The sequence below is a fragment of the Arachis hypogaea genome, chromosome 4 (assembly GCF_003086295.3).
Source record: "Arachis hypogaea cultivar Tifrunner chromosome 4, arahy.Tifrunner.gnm2.J5K5, whole genome shotgun sequence".
NCBI classification, from domain to species: Eukaryota; Viridiplantae; Streptophyta; class Magnoliopsida; order Fabales; family Fabaceae; genus Arachis; species Arachis hypogaea.
The window spans coordinates 108,525,645-108,541,977 of NC_092039.1; positions in this window are offsets into that span (position 1 = coordinate 108,525,645).

Sequence of the window (16,333 nt, forward strand, 5' to 3'; positions counted from 1 at the left end):
CCTTAGGCCCATTACAACCCTGAAAAGACCTCATGATGTTTGTATTGATATACTAAATTTTGTTGATTGGTTAGATGAAGAACAAAGTTTAGAAAGCATGACTAGAGAAGAGTAGAGTGATCAACCCTAGACACTTGAGAGATTAGAGTGCATATACACCACCGGTGAGGGTTCAATGCTTGATTCTATATTTTCTGATTTCATGAGCTGTCTTTCTACAAGTTTGCTTGTCTTTTATTGCATGATTTGAATTAGTGAAATCAGATTTACATTTGTCTTAGAGACCTTGTTTACTTTCAACCAAGTAGGCAGAAACATCTTAGCATATAGTTGCATTCATATCTAGGTTGCATCTCATGAGTCTTACCTTCCCCCATTCATTCTTTTTGTCTCCTTGAGCTTAGCATGAGGACATGCTAATGTTTAAGTGTGGGGAGTTTGATAAACCACTATTTTATGGTTTATCTTGTACTCAATTGAGTGGTTTTTATCAAGTCTTTGCACACTTATTCATATGATTTTCATGATTTTACAATTCCTTCCCAGATTTTGTTCTATGATTTAAAACTTGCTTCCTAGACCTTTAAATTGAGTATTTTAATTCTCCTTTCTACCATTCGATACCGTGATCTGTGTGTTAAGTGATTTCAGGCTTTATAGGGCAGGAATGGCTTAGAGGATGGAAAGGAAGCTTGCATAAAGGGAAGAAGCACAAGAAATAAAGGAGATAACCAGCGAGCATCGACGCGCACGTATGGCTCACGCATGCGCATGAATCGGAGTTTTGCACGTCGACGCGTGCGCGTGCTTGATGCGTACGCGTGACAAGGAAGTTCGCCAAACGACGCGTACGCGTGACATGCGCTACCTGCAGAAATTGCAGAAAATGCTGGGGGCGATTTTGGGCTGAGTTTGGACCCAGTTTTCAGCCCAGAAACACATACTAGAGCCAGAGGACAAGCAGAGACTCGAGAGACATTCTCATTCGCATAGTTTTCAGTTTTGAGTTCTTAGTTTTTGAATCTTAGAGAGAGAAACTACTACTCCCTCTAGGTTTTCTTGAGATCCGTAGATTTCTAGTTTTTATGCTTTTTATGCTTTTGCTTTGGACATTGAGAAGAGTCATTACCTCCAATGAAGTTGCCATTATTCCAGTTTGTTTTCTTATTCCTTTACTCTTTTAATTGCCCATTAACCCTGTTCAGATAAGGATCTTGCATTTTGGGATTTATTAATGCAAAGTACTATTTTTATTTTTAATTAATTTTCAGTTATTATTTAATTTATCATGTCTTCTTCTTATTCCCTTTTTATGCATGTGAAAGTTATATTCATGTCAATGGAGTAAACTCCCAACTTGACTTGGGAATTAATTAAAAGGAGACCCTTGAGTTGGAATACTCAAGTGTTAATTTTAATTGGAAGTTGTTGGCTGGCTCTCTAGTCTCTGACTCTAATCCTTCTTTAGGAAAGGATTAGGACTTGAGGATATAGTTGGTTAGTTAGTTACTTGACTTTCCTTTATTCAGTCAGGGATGACTAAGTAGAACAACAACCTTTTAATATTACATTTGGAAAAATCCAACAAGGATAGAACTTCCAATGAATCTTCTCCCGGTCAAGGCTTCTATTTTGATTATATAAATTCTCTCATTAATTTTCATTGCTTTAATTTACAATCACTTATTTTTCTGTTCTCCAAACTCTTAAAATTTCTCGAAAAACTCCTGACTAATAAAATAGCACTCTTTTGTCAACTCTTTGGGAGACGACCTGGGATTCATACTCCCAGTATTTTATTCTAATTTTGTGACAACCCTTTCTAAATTGATAAGCGGATTTTTGCTGGTTAAGAACTATACTTGCAACGTATTTCTTGTATTAATTTCTTAATCGGCTAATTTCTGCCACGTCAATTGTCATATAGGAAGCCCCGACCCTAAAATTTCAATACGGGCAATCCAGCGCTCCCCCTCCGGCGAAAGCCAAAAAGGGTGACAGCTCTCGATGAGATGAACCTTGAAGTACTCCGCCTTGAAGCCATGAAAGAAATCTTCGAACAAGTCAAAGAGTCAGCGGTTCTTCTGGGCTCAGAAGGAGATGTACCCCTTCCAGTGTTTGCTCTCCTTGTGCAGAATGCTGCACAAGATGAAAAATAAGAAGACCTCGACCCGACCCGATATCTCTAAAAAATCGTACACAAGCTCAAAGGTCCAAATAGCCGCCCCGCTATTCATATGCAACTGAGACGGCGCCGTGAAAACCCAGTTCAGAAGAGACATCTAGAATACAGAAAAAGGCAACCGAAGCCCTAACTTAGTAAACAAGGGTTCGTGCACCCGAATTCAGTCTGGGACATATGGAGAATGCAAATTAAGGTAGCAAACCTCTCGATCTCATCGGTGAATACTGATGAGCGGATAATTTATACGCTTTTTGGCATTGTTTTTAGTATGTTTTTAGTATGATTTAGTTAGTTTTAGTATATTTTTATTAGTTTTTAGTTAAAATTCACTTTTCTGGACTTTACTATGAGTTTGTGTGTTTTTCTGTGATTTCAGGTATTTTCTGGCTGAAATTGAGTGTTCTGAGCAAAAATCTGATTCAGAGACTGAAAAGGACTGCAGATGCTGTTGGATTCTGACCTCCCTGCACTCAAAGTAGATTTTCTGGAGCTGCAGAAGCCCAATTGGCGCGCTCTCAACGGCGTTGGAAAGTAGACATTCTGGGCTTTCCAGAAATATATGATAGTCCATACTTTGCCCAAGATTTGATGGTCCAAACCGGCGTGGCAAATCAGCCTCAGAAATTCCAGCGTTTAACGCTGGAACTGGCATAAAACTTGGAGTTAAACGCCCAAACTGGCATAAAAACTGGCGTTTAACTCCAGAAAAGGTCTCTACACGAAAATGCCTCATTGCTCAACCCAAGCACACACCAAGTGGGCCCGGAAGTGGATTTTTAAGTCATTTACTCATTTCTGTATACCCTAGGCTACTAGTTTACTATTAATAGGATCTTTTGACATTGTATCAGTACCTCATGACACTTTACACGTTTTCTTTGTGTGTCTTCCACAGCATGAGTCTCTAAACCCCATGGTTGGGGGTGAGGAGCTCTGCTGTGTCTTGATGAATTAATGCAATTACTACTGTTTCTCATTCAATCATGCTTGCTTCCATTCTAAGATAATACTTGTTCTTAACCCGGATGAATGTGATGATCCATGACAATCATCATCATTCTCAACTATGAACGTGTGCCTGACAACCACCTCCGTTCTACCTTAGATTAAGTAGTTATCTCTTGGATTCTTTAACCGGAATCTTCGTGGTATAAGCTAGAACTGATGGCGGCATTCAAGAGAATCCGGAAGGTCTAAACCTTGTCTGTGGTATTCTGAGTAGGATTCAATGATTGGATGACTGTGACGTGATTCAAACTCCTAGCAGGCGGGGCGTTAGTGACAGACGCAAAAGAATCATTGGATTCTATTCCGGCCTGACCGAGAACCGACAGATGATTAGCCATGCTGTGACAGAGCATAGGAACATTTTCACTGAGAGGATGGGAGGTAGCCATTGACAACGGTGAAACCCTACATACAGCTTGCCATGGAAGGAGCCTTGCGTGTTTGAAGAAGAAGACAGTAGGAAAGCAGAGATTCAGAAGATGGAGCATCTCCAAAACCTCAACCTATTCCCCATTACTGCAAAACAAGTAACCATTTCATGTTCTTTTGCTTTTCACAATCAATCCTTATAATTTCTGATATCCTGACTAAGATTTACAAGATAACCATAGCTTGCTTCAAGCCAACAATCTCCGTGGGATCGACCCTTGCTCACGCAAGGTATTACTTGGACGACCCAGTGCACTTGCTGGTTAGTTGTGCGGAGTTGCAAAGGTGTGATTGCAATTTCGTGCACCAAGTTTTTGGCACCGTTGCCGGGGATTGTTCGAGTTTGGACAACTGACGGCTTATCTTGTTGCTTAGATTAGGAATATTTTGTTTTGTTGGTTTAGAGTCTTTTAGTTGAGTCTAGTTTCATATTTTAAGTTTTGTGTCAATTACATGCTTTTGTTTTTCTCTTAATTTTCGAATTTGCATGTTTTTAGTCTCCTTTTGATCTTTAAAAATTCTAAGTTTGGTGTCCTCTTTGTGTTTTTCCTTAAAAATTTTCGAAAATTAGTGTTTGATTTTCTAAAAATTTTAAGTTTGGTGTCATTTTGTTGTTTTTCTCTTTCCTCTTTTCAAAAATCAAATCTTTTTCATAAAAATTTTTCAATCATATCTTTTTAATTGCTCTTTTCAAAATCTTTTTAATTAACTAATTGATTCAGTTCGCAATTTGCTTTGATCTTATTTTCTTTTTTATTTTCGAATTTTTATCTTAATTTCCTTTTATATTATTTTATTTTTTTCGTATAATTCAAAAAAAATAAAAATAAATATATCTATTTGCAATCCATTATGGATCTAAGTGGAATTGATCAGTCCAAAAGGACTCTGGGGTCATATGCTAACCCCATTACAGCTGCATATGGGAGTAGCATATGTACACCTCCCATCAAAGCAAGCAGCTTTGAGCTAAATCCTCAACTCATTATCATAGTGCAGCAAAATTGCCAGTATTCCGGTCTTCCACAGGAAGAACCTACTGAGTTTCTGGCACAATTCTTACAAATTGCTGACACAGTACATGATAAAGAGGTGGATCAGGATGTCTACAGACTATTACTGTTTCCATTTGCTGTAAAAGATCAAGCTAAAAGGTGGTTAAATAACCAACCTACAGCAAGCATAAAGACATAGAAACAGTTATCAGACAAATTTCTAAATCACTTTTACCCTCCAAAGAGGATGACACAGCTAAGGCTGGACATCCAAGGCTTTAAACAAGAGGATAATGAATCCCTTTATAATGCCTGGGAGAGGTATAGAGGTATGCTAAGAAAATGCCCCTCTGAAATGTTTTCAGAGTGGGTACAGCTAGACATCTTCTACTACGGGCTCACAGAAAAAGCTCAGATGTCTTTAGATCACTCAGCTGGTGGATCTATCCACATGAGGAAGACAATTGAAGAGGCTCAAGAGCTTATAGACACTGTTGCTAGAAATCAATATTTGTACTCTAGCAATGAGTTCTCTCCAAAATAGGAGGTCATGACAATAGTCACTGACACTAATCCTCAAGAACAGATGATTGAGCTTAATCAACAATTGCTCCTGATGACAGAACAGTTAGCAGAATTTAAAGAGATGCTCTATGAAACTAAAGTTGCTAACAAGAACATAGAACTGCAGTTGAATCAAGCAAAACAGCAAATATCTAAACAGATAACAGAGGAATGTCAAGCAGTTCAACTAAGGAGTGGGAAGACACTGAATAATACTGCTCAAGGTAGCAAAAAGCCAAACAATGAACAATTGACAGGGGACAACCAAACCACTGTTCAAAATCCCTCTGAGGACAGTAAGAGCCCGGAGAGGAATGTTATTGGCGTTCAAACGCCAGAGAGGGAAGGAAAGCTGGCGTTAAACGCCCATTCCTTGCCCAGTTCTGGCGTTCAAACGCCAGAAAAGGGGAAAAAGTTGGCGTTAAACGCCCATTTTCCACCCAATCCTTGCATTCATACGCCAAGGGATGATCAGACACCTGAGAGTGCTGACAGTAATCCCTCTAACAAGGCTTCTTCAACCACTTCTGTAAGGAATAAACCTGCAGCATCTAAGGTTGAAGAATATAAAGCCAAGATGCCTTATCCTCAAAAACTCCGCCAAGCGGAGCAGGATAAGCAATTTGCCCGCTTTGCAGACTATCTAAGGACTCTTGAAATAAAGATTCCGTTTGCAGAGGCACTTGAGCAAATACCTTCTTATGCTAAGTTCATGAAAGAAATCTTAAGTCATAAGAAGGATTGGAGAGAAACTGAAAAAGTGTTTCTCACTGAAGAATGCAGTGCAGTCATACTAAAGAGCTTACCAGAAAAGCTTCAAGATCCAGGAAGCTTTATGATACCATGCACATTAGAGGGTGCTTGCACCAAGACAGCCCTATGTGATCTTGGAGCAAGCATCAATCTAATACCTGCATCCACTATCAGAAAGCTTGGGTTGACTGGAGAAGTCAAACCAACCCGGATATGCCTCCAACTTGCTGATGGCTCCATTAAATATCCATCAGGCATAATAGAGGATATGATTGTCAAGGTTGGGCCATTCGCCTTTCCAACTGACTTTGTGGTGCTGGAAATGGAGGAGCACAAGAGTGAAACTCTCATTCTAGGAAGACCCTTCCTAGCAACTGGACGAACTCTCATTGATGTACAAAAAGGGGAAGTGACCCTGAGAGTCAATGAGGATGAGTTCAAGTTGAATGCTGTAAAAGCTATGCAGCATCCAGACACACCAAATGACTGCATGGGCGCTGACATTATTGACTCTCTGGTAGAAGAGATCAATATGACTGAAAGCCTAGAATCAGAGCTTGAGGACATCTTCAAAGATGCTCAACCTGATCAAGAAGAATCAGTGGAAACAAAGGAATTTTCGAAAATTCCTCAGGAGGAGGATAAGCCTCCCAAACCTGAACTCAAACCACTGCCACCATCCTTGAAGTACAAATTCCTGGGAGAGGGTGACACTTTTCCAGTGATTATAAGCTCTGCTTTAAATCCACAGGAAGAGGAAGCACTGATTCAAGTGCTAAGGACACACAAGACAGCTCTTGGGTGGTCCATAAGTAATCTCAAGGGCATTAGCCCAGCTAGATGCATGCACAAAATCCTGTTGGAGGATAATGCCAAACCAGTGGTCCAACCACAGAGGAGGCTAAATCCAGCCATGAAGGAGGTGGTGCAGAAAGAGGTCACTAAATTACTAGAGGCTGGGATTATTTATCCTATTTCTGATAGCCCCTGGGTGAGCCCTGTCCAAGTTGTCCCCAAAAAGGGAGGCATGACAGTGGTTCATAATGAAAAAAATGAACTGGTTCCTACAAGAACAGTCACAGGGTGGCGTATGTGTATTGACTACAGAAGGCTCAATACAGCCACCAGAAAGGATCATTTTCCTTTACCATTCATAGACCAAATGCTAGAAAGACTAGCTGGACATGACTATTACTGCTTTTTGGATGGCTATTCAGGCTACAACCAAATTGCAGTAGATCCTCAGGACCAAGAGAAAACAGCATTCACTTGCCCTTCTGGCGTGTTTGCCTACAGGAGGATGCCTTTTGGTCTGTGCAATGCACCTGCAACCTTTCAGAGGTGCATGCTCTCTATCTTCTCAGATATGGTAGAGAAATTTCTGGAAGTCTTCATGGATGACTTTTCGGTATATGGAGATTCATTTAGCTCCTGTCTTAATCACCTAGCACTTGTCCTGAAAAGATGCCAAGAGACTAACCTGGTTTTAAACTGGGAGAAATGTCACTTTATGGTGACTGAAGGAATTGTCCTTGGGCACAAAATTTCAAGCAAGGGAATAGAGGTGGATAAGGCAAAGGTAGAGGTAATTGAAAAATTACCACCACCTGCCAATGTTAAGGCAATTAGAAGCTTTCTGGGGCATGCAGGATTCTACAGAAGGTTTATAAAGGATTTTTCGAAAATTGCAAAACCTCTGAGTAACCTGTTAGCTGCTGACACACCATTTGCGTTTGACACACAGTGTCTGCAGGCATTTGAGACCCTGAAAGCTAAGCTGGTCACAGCACCAGTCATCTCTGCACCAGATTGGACATTGCCATTTGAATTAATGTGTGATGCCAGTGACCATGCCATTGGTGCAGTGTTGGGACAGAGGCATAACAAGCTTCTGCACGTCATTTATTATGCTAGCCGTGTTCTAAATGACGCACAGAAGAACTACACAACCACAGAAAAAGAGTTACTTGCAGTGGTTTATGCCATTGACAAGTTTAGATCCTATCTAGTGGGATCCAAAGTGGTTGTGTACACTGACCATGCTGCTCTTAAATACTTACTCACAAAGCAGGATTCAAAACCCAGGCTTATCAGATGGGTGTTGCTTCTGCAAGAGTTTGATATAGAAATAAGAGACAGAAAAGGGACAGAGAACCAAGTAGCTGACCATCTGTCCCGGATAGAACCAGTAGCTGGGGCGTCCCTCCCTTCTACTGAGATCTCTGAGACTTTCCCAGATGAGCAACTCTTTGCCATTCAGGAAGCTCCATGGTTTGCAGATGTTGCAAATTATAAAGCTGTGAGGTTCATACCCAAGGAGTACAGCAGCGTACAAAGAAAGAAATTAATTTCAGATGCCAAGTACTACCTCTGGGATGAACCATATCTCTTTAAGAGATGTGCTGACGGAGTGATCCGCAGATGTGTACCCAGAGAAGAAGCACAAAGGATCCTATGGCATTGCCATGGATCACAATATGGAGGACATTTTGGAAGTGAGCGAACAGCCACTAAAGTCCTCCAATGTGGCTTCTACTGGCCTACTCTCTATAAAGATTCCCGAGAGTTTGTGCGTAACTGTGACAGTTGCCAAAGAGCTGGTAACTTGCCTCACGGATATGCCATGCCTCAACAAGGGATATTAGAGATAGAGTTGTTTGATGTATGGGGCATTGACTTCATGGGGCCATTCCCACCATCATAATCAAACACTTATATTCTGGTGGCAGTGGACTATGTATCTAAGTGGGTAGAAGCAATTGCCACACCCACTAATGATACCAAGACCGTGCTAAAATTCCTCCAGAAACACATCTTCAGCAGGTTTGGTGTTCCCAGAGTATTAATCAGTGACGGGGGCACCCATTTCTGCAATAGACAGCTATACTCTGCTATGGTTAGATATGGAATTAGCCACAAAGTGGCAACTCCGTATCATCCACAGACAAATGGGCAAGCTGAGGTCTCTAACAGAGAGCTAAAAAGAATCCTGGAACGGACTGTGATGGCCCGAAGAAAGGATTGGGCAAAGAGCTTGGATGATGCTCTGTGGGCATACAGAACAGCATTCAAGACTCCTATAGGAACCTCTCCATACCAACTGGTATATGGGAAAGCCTGTCATCTGCCCGTGGAACTGGAACATAAAGCTTACTGGGCAACCAGATTCCTAAACATGGATGCACAGTTAGCTGGTGAAAAAAGATTACTCCAGCTAAATGAGCTAGAGGAGTTCAGACTCAATGCCTTTGAAAATGCAAAAATTTATAAGGAAAAGGCAAAGAAATGGCATGACAAGAAGCTGTCAACCAGAGTCTTTGAGCCAGGACAAAAAGTCCTGCTCTTCAACTCTAGGCTCAGACTGTTTCCAGGAAAACTTAAATCCCGGTGGAGGGGTCCGTATGTGATTACAGAAGTATCACCATATGGATATGTTGAGCTTCAGGATATTGATTCTGACAAAAAGTTCATTGTTAATGGACAGAGAATCAAGCACTATCTTGAAGGAAATTTTGAGCAGGAATGCTCAAAACTGAGACTTGAGTAATTCTCAGTAAAGGTCCAGCTAAAGACAGTAAAGAAGCGCTTGCTGGGAGGCAACCCAGTCATTAGGAAGTTGTATGAATTGTTCTTACAGAGGCAAGTATCAAAAATGAAGGAATTCACAGAGTTAAGAAGGATTCAGTTCAAAAAGCAGAGAAAAAGAGCTTACTGGCGAAAAAACGCCAGTAAGGGGCACTTTGGGCGTTAAACGCCAGAATGGGTACCATTCTGGGCGTTTAACGCCAGGAATGGTGCCATTTTGGGCGTTAAACGCCAGAATGGGCACCATTCTGGGCGTTTAACGCCAGGTGTGCAGCATCCTGGGCGTTCAGAAAAACGCCCAGTGAGGAAGGAATTCTGGCGTTTAACGCCAGCCAGGGCACCTGGCTGGGTGTTAAACGCCCAAAAGGGGCATCAAATGGGCGTTAAACGCCAGAATGGGTGCCATTCTGGGCGTTTAACGCCAGAAAGGTGGGGGGACCACAATTTTGTTTTCAAATCAGATTTTTTCAAACTTTCCGTTTCTCACCCATACTTTTCTACAAAAATACATTTCAATCTCTCATCATTCACTTTCAAATTTTCAATTATCTAAAATCATTCTTCAAATCTTTCAAATCATTCCCAAATTTTGTTCAAAAAAACTCACCTTTCTCTCAATTTCTTTCCATATCTTCTCAAATCTCTTTTCAAATTTCTTTTTTTTCGAAAACTCCCTTCCCCACCTTATAAATACACGTTTGACACCCTCCTTCCACCACACCATTCGAATTTCCTCTTCCTCTCTCTCTCTCTTCTTTCTCTTCTTTTGCTTGAGGACAAGCAAACCTCTAAGTTTGGTGTGCTTTTCCGTGATCACTACGCCAAGATTCATCAAAATCATGGCTTCTAAGGGAAAACAAACCAATTTAAGAGGAAAGAAAGAGAATAATCCAAAGAATCTTTGGAATCAAGAGAAGTTCTTAACCAAAGAACATGAAGACCATTATCACAAAATAATGGGTCTGAGGTCAGTGATCCCGGAAGTTAAATTTGATCTGAAAGAAGATGAATATCCGGGGATCCAAGAGCAAATTCGAAACAGATGATGGAAAGTTCTAACCAATCCTGAAATAAAGATTGGAAGGAACATGGTTCAGGAATTCTACAGATAAGCAGAGAATGACTGGGACTACTTACCATACCTACAGAACCATGGTCAGAGGGAAAGTTATGTACTTCCATCTGGACAAAATAAGAGAAATCTTCAAACTACCTCAACTGCAAGATGATCCTGAATCCTTTAACAGGAGGATGGTGAGAGCAGATAAAGGGTTGGATCAAGTTCTAGAGGACATATGCCTCCCTGGAACTAAGTGGATAACCAATTCAAAGGGTGTCCCAAACCAACTCAAGAGGGGAGACCTCAAACCAATTGCAAGAGGTTGGCTAGACTTTATTGGGCGTTCCATATTGCCCACTAGCAACCGTTCTGAGGTCACCATCAAGAGAGCAGTGATGATTCATTGCATTATGCTTGGAAAAGAAGTGGAGGTTCATCATGTGATTGCTTGTGAGATCTATACAATTGCAAATAAGAATTCCACTGAAGCCAAATTGGCTTACCCAAGCTTGATCTCCTTGCTCTGTAAAGAGGCTGGGGTGAAGATGGGAGTAGATGAGTTCATACCCATTGAACACCCAATCACCAAGAAGTCAATGGAAGGACAAATGCAAGACAACTCTATCAAGAGGAGGGCGCAGGAATTCCTCCCTGAATTCCCAAGAATTGACTACTGGACCAGCCTAGAAGCATCTATCACCAAGTTGCAAAAGACTATGGAGCAACTGAAGGAAGAACAGCAGAATCAGAACTGCATGCTCTGCAAATTGCTGAAGGAACAAGAGAAGCAGGGGCGTGAACTCCAAGAGTTGAAACGCCAAAAGCTCTCCTCTCAAGCTGAGGGAGCATCCACTTCTCAAAATCAAGGTTGTTGAGTCCTAACTCTGTGAAAACCTCTATCATTAGGAGCCTATGTTTTTGCGTTTTTTTTCTTTTGTTTTGTTTTCTATTTTTATTTTTTTTTCTAGTCTCATCTTATATTTATCTTTGAGTCCTGTTCTTAATTCATAATTAATGAAATTGAAATTTTATGCCTTAAAGATATGAATGTCCTATGAATCCATCACCTCTCTTAAATGAAAAATGCTTTAATCACAAAAGAACAAGAAGTACAGGATTTCGAAATTTATCCTTGAAACTAGTTGAATTAGCTTGATGTGGTGACAATACTTTTTGTTTTCTGAATGAATGCTTGAACAGTGCATATGTCTTTTGAATTTGTTGTTTTGAGAATGTTAAAATTGTTGGCTCTTGAAAGAATGAGGAAAAAGAGAACTGTTATTGAGGATCTAAAAAATCATTAGATTGATTCTTGAAGCAAGAAAAAGCAGTGGATACAAAAAAAAATTTCGAAAAAAAAAAGAGAAAAGAAAAAGAAAAAGAAAGAAATAAAGTTGTGATCCAAGGCAACAAGAGTGTGCTTAAGAACCCTGGACACCTCCAATTGGGGACTCTAGCAAAGCAGGGTCACAATCTGAAAAGGTTCACCCAATTATGTGTCTGTGGCATGTATGTATCCGGTGGTAATACTGGAAGACAGAGTGCTTTGGGCCACAGCCAAGACTCATACACTGGCCATGTTCAAGAATCATTGTACTTAACTAGGAGAATCAATAACACTATCTGAGTTCTGAGTTCTTATAGATGCCACTCATTCTGAACTTCAAGGGATAGAGTGAGATGCCAAAACTGTTCGGAGGCAAAAAGCTACTAGTCCCGCTCATCTAATTGGAGCTATGTTTCCTTGATATTTTGGAATCTATAGTATATTCTCTTCTTTTCATCCTATTTTGATTTTCAGTTGCTTGGGGACAAGCAACAATTTAAGTTTGGTGTTGTGATGAGCGGATAATTTATACGCTTTTTGGCATTGTTTTTAGTATGTTTTTAGTATGATTTAGTTAGTTTTTAGTTTTTAGTATGATTTAGTTAGTTTTTAGTATATTTTTATTAGTTTTTAGTTAAAATTCACTTTTCTGGACTTTACTATGCGTTTGTGTGTTTTTCTGTGATTTCAGGTATTTTCTGGCTGAAATTGAGGGTTCTGAGCAAAAATCTGATTCAGAGACTGAAAAGGACTGCAGATGCTATTGGATTCTGACCTCCCTGAACTCGAAGTGGATTTTCTGGAGCTACAAAAGCCCAATTGGCGCGCTCTCAACGGCGTTGGAAAGTAGACATCCTGGGCTTTCCAGCAATATATGATAGTCCATACTTTGCCCAAGATTTGATGGCCCAAACCGGCGTGGCAAATCAGCCTCAGAAATTCCAGCGTTTAACGCTGGAACTGGCATAAAACTTGGAGTTAAACGCCCAAACTGGCATAAAAACTGGCGTTTAACTCCAGAAAAGGTCTCTACACGAAAATGCCTCATTGCTCAACCCAAGCACACACCAAGTGGGCCCAGAAGTGGATTTTTAAGTCATTTACTCATTTCTGTATACCCTAGGCTACTAGTTTACTATTAATAGGATCTTTTGACATTGTATCAGTACCTCATGACACTTTACACGTTTTCTTTGTGTGTCTTCCACAGCATGAGTCTCTAAACCCCATGGTTGGGGGTGAGGAGCTCTGCTGTGTCTTGATGGATTAATGCAATTACTACTGTTTCTCATTCAATCATGCTTGCTTCCATTCTAAGATAATACTTGTTCTTAACCCGGATGAATGTGATGATCCGTGACAATCATCATCATTCTCAACTATGAACGTGTGCCTGACAACCACCTCCGTTCTACCTTAGATTAAGTAGTTATCTCTTGGATTCTTTAACCGGAATCTTCGTGGTATAGGCTAGAACTGATGGCGGCATTCAAGAGAATCCGGAAGGTCTAAACCTTGTCTGTGGTATTCTGAGTAGGATTCAATGATTGGATGACTGTGACGTGATTCAAACTCCTAGCAGGCGGGGCGTTAGTGACAGACGCAAAAGAATCATTGGATTCTATTCCGGCCTGACCGAGAACCGACAGATGATTAGCCATGCTGTGACAGAGCATAGGAACATTTTCACTGAGAGGATGGGAGGTAGCCATTGACAACGGTGAAACCCTACATACAGCTTGCCATGGAAGGAGCCTTGCGTGTTTGAAGAAGAAGACAGTAGGAAAGCAGAGATTCAGAAGATGGAGCATCTCCAAAACCTCAACCTATTCCCCATTACTGCAAAACAAGTAACCATTTCATGTTCTTTTGCTTTTCACAATCAATCCTTATAATTTCTGATATCCTGACTAAGATTTACAAGATAACCATAGCTTGCTTCAAGCCAACAATCTCCGTGGGATCGACCCTTGCTCACGCAAGGTATTACTTGGACGACCCAGTGCACTTGCTGGTTAGTTGTGCGGAGTTGCAAAGGTGTGATTGCAATTTCGTGCACCAAATACCAACTCATACTGCCCCGCCTCCTCACCACCTCCCAACACCGCCCCTTTATCTCGGAGCCTTTGGATGTCCCCCTTATCTAATCGAGAAGGCGTGCCCGCCACATCAGATGTTACTCAGTGGTAACAGTTTGGCACACCCCCTGTCGGGAAGATAGGACCCAGGTTCTCTTGAACTCCCCTCTGTCGCACCATACCTATATCCAAATCGGTGTACCACTGTCAGCCCACTACCTAGAAATGCAAACATACAGGGAATGGCTACTTATACTAAAACCACAATCAAAACAAAACCTCCAAAACCCTTTAAACTACATGAAACGCAATATCCCAATCAACTTTTCCCATTACTAAGCATAGGAGCATGCAAAAATGTAGAAACCGTAAACAAAACCAAAATGCACAAACAAAATAAATGATTAGAACGGCAAAAAATACCAACCCAGTTTTAAAGCAGAAGCGACAAAAATGAAGCAACAATGTGCAGGGAAACATAACACTACAAGCCCACCGAACGTTCAGCAAACCCAAATGGAACACAACGCCAGAGAAATTTACAGAAAGCATTTATAAGAAAGTGAAAGAGCAAATAAGGAGAAGAAGCGGTTACAATGAGGATAAATAAATCCCCCAATGTTTCAAAAGGAAACACAAAAGGACAGAGGCAAAATGGGAATAACAACAAAATATCTTTTCTCCCATTAAGCGTCATTATGATGCCTTGGGAACAGCAGTGGATGAAATCCCTTTAGAAGAAATGCAACGTCCCAGCGACCTGAACACACGCAGAACCCCAATCTTGGCCAAAAATCAAGAGACCTCATCACCCCATTTCCTGGTGACACAAGAAAAACTTCTGGACCTAACAAGCGGTCCCCAAAATGGTCAAATGCATGGCTCGGTTTCCCAACCTCGGCTAGAGAACTCGGACGGCACTCCGTGCCAAACTCACGGAAAAATGAATCCCTCCAAGCAACAAGATTGAGCAAGCATACTCTCTCGCTCCGGGGACAACTGTTCTAGACCCGACTTTTGGGTCCCGAATCAGAGCAGCTACGACCCGATTACCCGAGCAGGGGCTTCCATTTCGGCCCAGACCGACCCAATAGCCACAAACTCCTAATTAACATTCAAATTCAAATACTCTCTTTATCTTAGCCAACATGATAAGATAAAATAACAACCTTTAAGTGTCGGCGTGTCTTTGTAGGTACCACCCCCCGCCGCTCCAAGAAGATCAGATTCAAGTCACCGCCCAAGGCCGGCAAGTCCCTAATCCATCTTACAACCTATACCAGTGAAGTCTAGTACACTTACATATATATAATGCTTTAAAAATTAAATAATATGTATTTTGGATTTAGTGAGATCACGTGACACTATTTTTACTTTCACTCTCAAATTTCTCAACCTTCCTCAGTAAAGATGAAACTTTTCTCCTTTGTGTTAAATTGAAAGTGATAGTGAAGGTGAAGATGAAATGACTAAGCAAGGAAGGAGAGTGCTTGGTTAGAGAGAGAGAGAGCCAACATTCAAAAATTCAAAACCTTCCTCCACCACTCAACGCACTGCATGTTTGACACATGGCTTGGGGGTAAAGAATTTGACCATGCACCTGACAAGACATTCCTAGTATCTTCTTGGTGAGTTAATGAAACTACCCTTTGTCTAGAGCACTCCAATTCCAGTGCTACCCTCACTTGGTTGTCCAAATAACCAAGTTGCCCCCGTTATTTGGGCTTGTAGGTTGGACCCAGCAATTTAGACCCATAACCTTTTTTCCATTAATTCAAATTACATACCAAAAGATCCATTTCCCGATCAAACACAAACACTAGTCTAATATTCGAAAAAAAATGTGACCTTCAACAATTAGATGGTGTCGCTCTTCAAAAACTCTCTCTTCTGGAGAGCAACTTCCTCTGAGTGGAGAGTATCTGAAAATGTAGGTTATTCTCAGTGAAACATCCACACCCGAAAGAAACCAAAGCCTCTAACCATCATCAAAACACACAACCACAAATTCTAAACACCAAGCTGTTTAATATGAATCTACTGATAAATCTAGAGAAGTTCAAAAAGCTTACAAAAAAGGCAAGAGAATAAAGCACAGGAGACGCATACGAAAACAGAAGCCAAGAAGAAGAAGGCAACATCATGGCAAGGTTTATTGCAGAATCAATAGAAGGCAAGGTTTCAGACTTCAGCAAAAATGATAATGGGGGTTTCAAGGATGATTGTCTAAACATTGTTGGAAAGATAATAGCAGAGAAAGAAATCAGCTTCAAAACTTGCAAAAACGCACTCATGGGAATATGGGAAAATTTGGAGGGTGTGTCCATTTCTAAAGCTGGAAGGAACAAG